General features: G+C 47.1%; 1 pseudogene; it reads right to left on the bottom strand.

The window, feature by feature from the left end:
* Positions 1 to 2379: 2379 nt before the first annotated feature.
* LOC149750778 (uncharacterized) lies at positions 2380 to 10276 on the bottom strand (annotated as a pseudogene).
* Between the last annotated feature and the right edge of the window lie 898 nt (positions 10277 to 11174).

Raw genomic sequence — 11174 nt, 5'->3', positions numbered from 1 at the left:
ACGACAGCTACTAATGCAGTAGTGCCCGTGGGTGACGGGATTCTCTGGAAAGATGAACAAATTTGGGGAAAGCTTCAATAAAACAAAATACAATCATCTTTCTATTTACAAGGTAGTGGTGTTCCTGGAAATTTAGTTGATATTTAAGGGCACAAAATATGTTCTGTTCCCATGTAAAAGGGAGTCAGGGTCTAAGCTCTGATAGTTATGAAAAGATTTTTCATCTGCATGAGGGTCTGGCAGGTCATTTGAAAGCCATGTGGTACATGGGACAAGTCTACTCCATGTGGCCCTGTCCCCGTGCATTGCAAGATATAATAGAGATGGCATCTCTTCTTCCATAAATGCCAGGAACCACCCTCATCATCACTGTGATGACCAAAAATGGAAATTACTAAAAGCACACAGACACTCCCATTGAAAAGCATTGATTTGATTAAATGAATGAAGAAATATTAGCATTATATATTCATTCAAAGAAATGGGGTCATTCTCTGTCAATACCGGATAAAGGTGCTGGGGGACACCATGACGGACAAGGCAGAGGAAGCCCCTCTCTCCCTCATGAAGTTTATATTCTAGTTAGTGTATTAAATCAAGAGACATTTAGGGAGCGCTCCATCTACAGGTAGATCCCCTCCTCAGGGAAGACTTCCTAGACCACCCAGTGGTTTAAAGCCTGCCAGCACTGTTCATCCCAGCACAGTGGGTCTGTACTGGATAGATGGTATGATCTGTCAAGAGAAAGAATGAGTCCAGGGTTGGGAAGAGGAAGGAAAAAAAACTTCATGGTGAGGACATGGCTGCAGGTGAGGTCTCTGTAGTATAGCAGGAATGTCAGAGCTTTGTTTTCTGGATTCATTCATTTGTCATTCAACAAACTTTATGTGGCATTTCTAAGAGCCAGTCTTGCTCTGTTCCAAGTGCTGGGGAAGACATGCGAGCGAAACATTCATGGACCATCCTGCCCTTATGAAGGAGAGAGATGAAAAGCAAGCAAATATGGGTGTGTATAGAACTTGTGAAAAGGGCTTTGAATCTAGAGACTTTTTGAGTGTAAGAGCAGGGGAAACCCAGCCCCATCCTCCCAGCAGGAGGTCAGTTCCACCTACAAAAGCTCTATTTCCTATAAGCAACAATGGCTCTGCCCCTCAGGAAGGAAGACCCTTCCTTGTCCACAGACAGGGTCTTTGAGATCTTGGAGGTTTGGTCCAGGCAAAAGACAGCACAACTTTGGACCGTTGTCACATCTCTGGGCCTCCTCCATCTGTATGATGGGCTCAGTCAGCCCTTTAAGGAAGAAGGGCCCAGTATCTGCCCACTAGAGGGAAGATATTCTTCCCTTCCTATCCTCCAAGGAAAGCTTCCTGGAGGAGGTAGCAATGAAGCTGGACCTTTAAAAGAAGGTCGCGTTTTGGAAGGTAGAAATGGATGGAGGCAGGGAGATCATTCTACAGACAGAAGTACAGAGACGGATAAACCATTTGTTAGCTTAGTAAGTCACTTTACACTCTTGGGGCTTAGTTTCCTCATTGGTAGAATAGATATGATATGAGATAGTATACGTATACCTTTACACAGTGCCAGGCATACAAGAAGTATTTGGTAGACAGTGGATAATATAATACTGTATTATTACAACATGACATTTTCAAGGTTGCTATGAGTAGCCCAATGAGGCTAGAATGTAGGGGTGTGTGTGTGTGTGTATGTGTGTGTGTGTGTGTGTGTGTGTAGTGGGGAAGGAAACTGCAAAACAGAATTGAAATCTTGCAGAGGTCCTTGAATGCCATTCTAGAGTGTGGCATTTCCCAGGAGTAATTGATCCAATAAATACTATTATTTGGAAATAATGACATTAATAGCTAACACTGCACAGTACTTCCTACACCCCAGGCAGTATTCCAAGCTCTGTAGAGTAACTGGCCAAGATGAAAAAGTTGGCATTGTGGATTGAGGCTTAAGTTTTTTCTTGCTCTAAATCTCATGCTGTCTAAAATAATACAGGCAGACCTTGTTTTATTGCACTTCACTTTCACAGATACTGTGTTTTCTACAAACTGAAGGTGTGTGGCAACCCTGTGTCAAGCAAGCCCATTGGTGCCATGTTTCCAACAGCATTTGCTCACTTGGTGTCTCTGTGTCACATTTTGGCAATTCTCACAGTGTTTCAAACGTTTTCGTCATTACTGTATTTGTTATGGTGATCTGTGATCTTTGATGTTATGACAGCCAAAAGATTATGACGTGCTGAAAGCTCAGATGATGGTTAGCATTTTTTAGCAATAAAGTACTGTTCAGTTAAGGTATGTACATTGTTCTTTTATTTATTTTAATTTTTGGCTGTGCCACGTGGCTTGCGGGATCTCAGTTCCCCAACCAGGAATCAAACCAGGGCCACGGCAGTGAAAGCCAGGAATCCTAACCACTAGGCCACCAGGGAACTCCCTACAGTGTTCTTTTAGACATTATGCTACTGCACATTTGACTACAGTATAGTGTGAACATAACTTTTATACGCACTGGGAAACCAAAAAGTTCATGTGGCTGGCTTTATTGTGATATTTGCTTTATTGCAGTGCTCTGAAACCCAATCTCCAAGGTCTGCCTGTACTAATAATGATAACTAACATGTATCGAGGCTTACACACATCATTTCATTTCATGCTCACAACAGTCATAGAAAGTCAGTGCTATCATCCATCACTTTGCAAATGAGTGAACTGAGGCTCGGGAGGTTGAGTGACTTGTCCGCGGCTTGACCCCTGGTAGCTGGTGGGACACTGGGAGCCATGGAAACGTGCCATCCTAACTCCTTCCAGAAAGCCTGCTGTAGGGGTGTATTTGATTGACAGCTGCTGCCCCTCTGGCTCCACCATCGTGTTCACGCCGGGGCCACAGCCAATGACGAGCATGGAGGAGGTATGAGTGCCGGCCTCTTCCTGCCTAGCATGAGCCTCTCCTACAGGATATCCTCAGCTTTAGGACTCCCCATCTACCTGGCCAAGATTCTCTCAAAGCTACGCTGTAGTGTGAAGATTTTCCTACCCAATCCTTCCTTCCCACTCTCCCACCAGGTGTCAGATCTACGTCATGGTCTGAAGGCTCTCCCTGCCTGCTTCTACTCCCATCTCCTTTATCTTTCATTGGCATTTTCCTGATAAATCTCTGGCACACCTAATCCCATCTTGGTGTCTGCTTCTCGAAGCTCTAACACACCGACCATGTGCTACAGACTCTTAACAATCCTGCCTCTTGGGGGTGACCCCTGAGGTTGACAAAGCAGTTCACACACACTAATCCTTTCATGTCTACAAGAAGTATGTTCAGCAACTCTGTGTCTGAGCACCAGTGAACAGGAACCTGTCATGAAATTCTGGTGGCCATAAGCAGGGAAATGGACACCCAGGAGGAATATGGATGTGTGTGCTGCAGTCTGCAGAGCCCAGGGTAGCTCTGCAGGCTGCAGCTTGGCTTCCTGACCCATAGTCTGGCTTTGACACAGAAATAGGTCCAGAGAAAAGAAGGAAGCCTCAGCAGGCTCCACTCATAGCTGGACGAAATCATCCCTCAAAAGTAGCCAGCTGCCCTTGCTCTAATTCACTCACCATGCTGACTCCTCATGTGAAATCTCTGATGTTGGGAAAGAACTCACCCACCCAGAAAGGGGTGATCTTGGTGGCTAGCAGGGTTAAAGCCAGTAGATGCCGTGTATGAGAAAGAGCCCAAATCCCCTGCCTTTCTGGTAGAAACCCTCTGCATCTCTCGATATCACCTGGGAGCTTCTTAGCAATGCAGCATCTCAGGCCACACCCCCTGCCTATTGAATGAGAATCTGCATTTTATCAAGATCCCCAATAACGTTGTAGAAGCTCCATACTGTTGTGTCCTACTCACCACCACTCTGCTTGGCCCAGTCCCCAGGCACTTATGATATCCATACAATGCAATATTATTCAGCTAATAATAATAATAACGTACTGGTACATGCTACAACATGAATGAACCTTGAAAACATCATGCTAAATGAAAGAGTCAGTCACAAAAGATAGCATATTGTAGGATTCCATTTACATGAAATGTCCAGAAGAGGCAAATCCATAGAGACAGAAAGTAAATTGGTGGTTCCTAGGGCTGGGGGTGGGAGGACCCTGGAAGGAAATGGGGAGTGACTGCTAACAGATGGGGGGTTTCATTCTGGGTTGATGAAAATGTTCTAGAATTGATTGTGATTATGGTTGTACAGCTCTGTGAATACACTCAAGACAACTGAATTGCACACTTTAAGTGGCTGAATTGTATGACTTGTGAATTATAGCTCAGTGAAACTGGGATATATATAAAAGGGTCTGCCGCAAAGAATTGTTGTGAGAACTCAATAAAACCATGCGTATAGAGCTTTGGTTCTGCAAGAATACCTACCATGGAGCAGGCACAGGCCCTAGCTTTGAGTAGCTCACAGTCTAGTGAAAGAAATGACACAGGCATAAGAAACCAAAAATCCAGAAATGAATGGATAATGATCTCTAAATTAGGTACAGATAACATGTTGGGCAGATCATAAGAGAGAGAAGTAACTTGATTATTCATCCATCCATCCATCCATCTATTCATCTATCCAGTAATTGCCTGACACCTATTATATGCTGGATATGGGGAGCAGAGATGAATAGATGAGAGGCGGGCATGCAAACATATAAGTTCCATCACAGCATGATAAGTGCCTTGGAGAGGACATAGTGTAAGTCCAAGGGTGGGGGGGGGTGTAATTAACTAACTAAGAAGGCCAGAAAGGGTCTCTCCAAAAGGGAACAGCTGGGCCCTTCTCTTTTTTCTGATCTAACCTACTTTTCCTTTCAAACTAAAGAACAATGCTTGCTTATTGAAACAAACTAAACTCTGAGGAAGAGAATAAAAATAAAGGCAAATTTCCCTCTCCCCGACGGAATCACTGTTTTGTGGATTTCTTTTATACTTCTCTCTGTGGTCATAGAAATGTACATCTACTTGGCACTGTGTCATGTGTGACCTGGCATGCACTCAGGTCAACCCAGGTAGATCTAACTTGTTCCTTGCCAATGAGGGTGAACCATAATTTGCTCAAACATTTTCTACCCACAGACACACATTGTTTTCAGGTTGGAGCCATGATAAAATATTGCCATGAACATCTTGACCTTAATTACCAGGGCCTTTAATTTGGCTGGATAGAGTCTCAAAAATGGGATTGCAAGGGTCAAAGAGTACATGTATTTTAAATTTTAACAGGCACTACCAGAGTTTTCCAAAAGTTTGTCGTAATTCAGTCTCCCAAGAGAAATGTATAAAAAGGCCCAGTTCCCTGCGTCTTTGCCAGCTCTGAATGTTATCAATTTTAAATATTTTCCTCAGTCTAATAGATAATGGTATTTTGTTGCTGTTGTGCTGTTGGTGCTAATAGGGTGACTGTCTTTTCATATGGTTATTGGCATTTCCTTGTCTTTATTTGTGAGTTGACTGAGCCTGTGTTTGAAACAAGCAAATGGTATTTACAATGCAAATGGGACCCTTAGCAGAAGACATTCTGCGTAGAGTCTGTGCAAAGAGCCCTGAGGAGGAAATCTGTTGAGAGAATTATAAGTGGTTTAATGTTGATAACTTTGCAGAAAGATGAGAATGGCAGGAAATAAAACTGGATATGTGGATAGAGGGCCAGATCTTAAAGTGTTTTCATGCCATACCCCTAGAATCCCTAGACTTTATCCCCTAGGTGGTAGAGCCACCTCTACCTGGATGGCTGGTAAGGAGTTTGAAATAGTGCGTACATTAGTGTCCTAGGGCTGCTGTAACAAAGCACCACCAATCGGGTGACATTTTTTGTCTCACAGCTCTGGAGGCTCCCTCTGAAACCTGTAGGGGAATCTATCTTTGCCTCTTCCTGGCTTCTGGTGGTACCTACAGTCTTTGGTGTTCTTTGGCTTGTAGATGCATCACTCCAAATCTGTCCTCACATGGCGTTCTCCCTCTGTTTCCATCTTCACATCATCTTCCCTTTTCTTATAAGGACACCAACTTTACTGGATCAGGAGCCCACCCTATTCCAGCATGACCTCATCTTAACTAATTCCATCTGCAACGAAACTATTTCCAAACAAGATCACATTCTGAAATGACTGGGGGTTAGGACTTCAACATAGCTTTTTGCAGGAGAGGGGGGTACTCGATTCAACCGATAAGGATGGGAAAAGGGTACTCATAAAGAGGCCATTTAATGGAGCTCAAATGAGGACAGTGAAAGCAAGGACAGACAAAAAAGGATGCATCCCAGAGAAATTTAGGAAGTAGAATCAACAGGAGTTGGTGATGGAATGTGAAGGGTGGCAGAATACACTACTTTGGCATATTGGTTATTTTGATCTGTAGGCACCTGAAAAACAGTAAATGCAGGGAGAGGCTTTCTCTGAATTCCCCTTATCTGCCTAAAGACAGATCTTCCAGAAGGATCTGGATTGTCAAAAATCCACTCCCTGGACATTTCATCACCCAGAAAAGATTGACTCTCATCATAGGAGAAGACACTAGACATCAACACTGCACCGAGACCAACTTCGTCACAAACTGTTATATCTCCCATCTTCTAAGGGCCCATTCACTTTCCTAGAAATCATTTTCTCTCTTCTAAAGGGCCTACATCTCCCCTCTTCTTTCTCTGTTAAGATGGTATTTAAGCCTGAACTCTAAACCACTTCAGGGAGTTACTCATTTTTCCCTGGGTGTCTCCCATGTGTACCTGAGGTATGTATGTTAATAAACTTGTTTGTTTTTCCCTTTTTAACCTGTCTTTTATTACAGGGGTCTCAGCCCAGAATTCGGTAGGATAGAGAGAAAATTATTTTTCTCCCCCTACAAATGCAAGGGAAGGTGAGGGAGAAAAAGACACTTCCAGACTTCCAGCTTAGGGTATTGGATAGATGGGGACTCAGTGGGGAGGGAGGATGCCCAGCAAAGAGCTAGGTATACAAGCCCAGGTGGCCCCGCAGAAGAGAGGTTGCAGGCCAGTATTTCTCACCTGGACCAATGCCATAGCTTCTTAGTTGGCTGCCTGCTCCAGTTTTTGTTGCTTTTCCAATCCACTTTTCGTACAGCGGCCAGTGTAGACTTTAAAAAATCTTTTCCCCTGTATAAAACTCTTCGAGTTTTCTCATTGCTCTTAAAATAATACCAGACTCTTTGCTGTAACTTACAAAGCCCTGCACCGAGCTAATTGACACCCTTCTCCCCAATCTCATTTCACCTCATGCCTTGTTTAAGCTGCTCCAGCCACACAGCCCTTCTTTTTGTTCTTTGAACCCTTCCCATTTCAGGGCCTTTGCACATGCTCTCCCTGGGCTTGGAAGGCTCTTCCCCCCAGTGACTCCCTGCCTGGCTTATTCACATTCTTTAGGTGCCACCCTAAATACCACCTCCCCCAAAAGGCCCTTCATGTCCATCCTGTCTAAGGCAGCATGGCCACCACTTCACTCTGTCAATTTCCTTCACATCCCATATCACTGTCTGTCAGTTCTAGTAAGGCCAATTTACTAGACTATAACCTGCACCAAGTCAAGGAACCGTGTCTGTCTTGTCCACCCTTGTATCCCCAATGCCTGGCACAATGTCTGGCTTGGAGTAGGTTTCCCTGCATTTTGGCTGAGTGAACAAAAGGCCATATGGGATTGTGAGTCATCACCATAAGTATGACGGAGGAAGTCGGTGGAGGGGAGAAGGTAGGATGTCGAAACCCTGGGGAGCATCCACTTTGAGGGGGCAGCGAAGGAGACTAAGGAGGATCCAGAGAGGTGAGAACAGTGACGGTGGTGCTCGCTGGATGGGATTTCAAACCGTAAATCCATCCAGGGACGCTTCCTAAGATGGTGGTGCCTAGAGGTGTTCGTTACTGAAGAAGATGAGCCACTGGAAGAAATAGAAGCTCCCAGGTGGAGCGAAGAATCATGAGACAAGGTCCCCACGGCATGAGGAGGGGGTGTGGCCTGGGGCTCTGGTGAGGAGGGGGTGTGGCCTGGTGAGGAGGGGGTGTGGCTCTGGAGTAGGGATTAGCCTGGGACAGAGAAATGGCACTCCCCTCCGTGGTCCCTCCTTAGGAGGAGAGGACAGGGTTCCTGTTCAGACTCTTCTGGAAGCAGTCCTCCCTAGTTTCCTACATACACCCCAGCTGCACTGGCCTCTTGGTCCTTTAGGACCTTTGCATTAGCTGCGACTTCTCCTGGCAGGCACCTTTCTCATTCTCCTGGTCTCAGCTCAGGTATCTCCTCCTGCAAGAGACCACCTCTGCTAGGAGGTGCCTCTGCAATTCTCTATCCTGGCGCTCTTCCTTCCCAGAATGAATGAAGGTCTAGAAGGCACCATTCATCGTGACTGTGAGCTCCGTGGGGCAGGCCCGGAGGTCTTGCGCAAGCCTGTATCTTCAGTTCCTCGCATACAGCAGGTGCCCAGTGCCACCCCCCCCCACTCATCTAGTTGGACCCTTCCCATTTCAGGCATCAGCCAGTGTCTCTTCGCACCCCATTGCCCCAACCACCTTCAGCCAAACACCAAGTCATGGACCCTGGTCCCACCTACTAGAACCTCCAGACCTACCGACCCTCCCTTCCACTCCTGCTGGGCTCTCAGCCTGGGGGTCCTCCTCACCCCTCCCATTCTCAGCTCAGAGCTGTCTTTCCAAAGTGCAAATCCTGCCCTGCCCCTCCCTTGCTCAACCCCTTCCAGAACTCTTCTTTGCCTTTGGAATACACTTTAAATGCCTTAAAAGTTTCCCAAAGTCTTGCCTCTGCTCTCCTCTCCTCCTGCCCCATAGCCCTGCCCTCTACCTTCCAGTAGAGCTCCAGCCTTTTCGAAATCCAGCTCAGAACTCTGTCCCTTTCCTTCCTCACGTGGCTGTACTGGAAAGGGCTCCTCCCCCACCGCCTGGGGGTGCCAGGTTGTCCACCTTCCTCACCATCACACTCCTGGTATTTAGCACAAGGCGGCACAGAGCATCCTCCTTCCCCAACCCCTTCATCAAATAGCTAATGAACTGGAGGCACGGGGGGCAGTTTTGTTTTGCAGGAGAGTGGAGGAGTAATGGTTTTCCAGCAGCTGTGGGGAAGGACCACTCTCAGTGGGGGTGGGAGGTAGCAGCAGAGGGAGTCAAGACTTCCAGTAGGTAGAAAGCTTTCGAGTGAGGCAGGCTACAGAGGGTGGGTCATGAGGGTGAATGAAGCAGTGCGGTCCAGTGGTTAAGGGTGGGGTCTGAGTCATCAAGATATAGGTGATAGAAAGCCACCTTCATGGAACCCGCTTAGTTCCTGAGCATGAGCAGAGTGATCATACATGGGAGCCCTTGTTGCTGGATTGGAGGCCACAGGACCTGATGAGATGTGACCCCAAAGTCCTAACTGTGATCAGCCTGAACTGGCCCAGGAAGCTGGGCTCTCATGAGTGCACCGGACACATAGTCCAGAATCCTGGGGCTGATACTGAGATGGGAGGATCACAGAAGAATCTACTTATCTGGAAAGGCCATGAATCAGCACAGGGAGATAAAAGAAAGGAGATTTTGGGTTGGGTAGAGGGTGGGGCTCGTTTGAGTGCTGGTGGGAAGGGCTGGTTCCCTCTCCCCTCAGGTCCCCATGGCTTGTCCCTGGATGCCGGCAATGACCCCCTCATACATCTCCTTCAGGAGCCCCTGCCATACACCCTGCACTGGGCAGCCAGAATTCGTTTTAAAAAATGTAAATGAGACATGTCACTGGCCTCACACAGCTGAAATCCTGTTAAAGGCTTCCCACGGCTCTTAAGATAGAGTTGGTGATAAAATGGTGTTCTCCAAACTGAGGTGGGAAGGGGGATGATGTTAGGTAAGGCATGGAGGCACATTTTTTTATTTCAACTGTGTATTAGGAAAAAGATGTGGTATGCCAATTCTTTGATGTCACGAATATTTGTGCATAGAGTAAGGATACAAAGGAAGCCAATTTAAAGGGAAAAATTAAGGCAATGAGAGTACAATTGGAGGCCCATGAAGGGGGTGCTCGATCTCAAGGCCCCTCTTCAATCTCATCTGGTCCTCTCACTCCTCCCTCCCTGGCTCTAGCTGTACCGCCCTGCAGGTCCTTGAAGATGTCACCCCCTCATCTGCCAGGAATGTTCTGAAATGTTCTTCCCAGCCTCAGCCCGCACCACTGCCCCCACCTTTTGCTAAGATAACTCCACTCATCCTCCAGATCTCCACTCCAGTGTCACTCTCTCGTGGGGGCATCTCGTGGTCAGGCCTGCCTCCTTGTCCTTCATAGTGTTTCCGAACTGCCGTTTGTGACGATCTGTTTTGTGTCTGGGATTAAACCTGAGGCCCTTGCCAGAAGGTAAGCTTCTTGAAGCTGGATGTGTCTGGCTCACCACTGTAAGCCCAGCACTTACACAGCGCCAGGCTCATGCTAAGCACCCGTCTGAATGAATGAATGCACGAGAGAATGAATGAACCCAGTGACCCAGAGGCTCCTGCATGCTCACACCGCCCAGCTGGGGCTGCCTCTGTGGAGTTAGGCATCGCCCCTCACCAGTCTTTGAACAAGGGACTCCACATTGCCATTGTGCGCTGGCCTCACAAATGAGTTGGTCCTGAGCGGAGGGTGGAGGAGTTTGGGAAGTGGGGACATGGGGGATGGGATGGGGGGGCGTGGGGACTCCTTCCAGAAGCATGGCTAAGAAGGAAGGAGAGATGGGGTTTCAGCCGCCCTCTCTCCCTCCCTGGTCCTGGCTCTGCCACCAGCGAGAGGTCTTGGAGAGCAGATCTGAGCCCTCTTCCCGGGGGGCCCAGGAGAGACATTTGGGAGGGTCAGGGGCTTCTGAGCCAGGCTTCCGTGGGCCTCCAGCCACTCCTCCCTGGGCCTGGGCTGGGCCTCTTCCTCCGGGCCTCTCCCCACCCCCCAGTGCTTGCCCCCGCGGCCCCCAGATGCCAGACTTTTGCTGCAGGAGGGTTTAGGTCCAGAATATGTCTTTCAGTTTAAAGCATTTAAGAATATTCCAGAAAAGCCCAGAGAATAATATTCCAAACACCCATGTGCTCATCGCCTAGCATAACCAACTATTAACATTTTTGCTTCAGATAGACTTTTTTATATAAAATAAATAGAACATCGCAGATAAAGCTGAAGGTC

Source organism: Delphinapterus leucas, chromosome 1, assembly GCF_059928025.1.
Source record: "Delphinapterus leucas isolate spDelLeu-1000000601 "Yukka" chromosome 1, BTC_Dleu_Yukka2, whole genome shotgun sequence".
Taxonomy (NCBI): domain Eukaryota; kingdom Metazoa; phylum Chordata; class Mammalia; order Artiodactyla; family Monodontidae; genus Delphinapterus; species Delphinapterus leucas.
The sequence above is the reverse complement of the archived record's forward strand: the minus strand, read 5'-3'. Positions and strand labels throughout refer to the sequence as shown.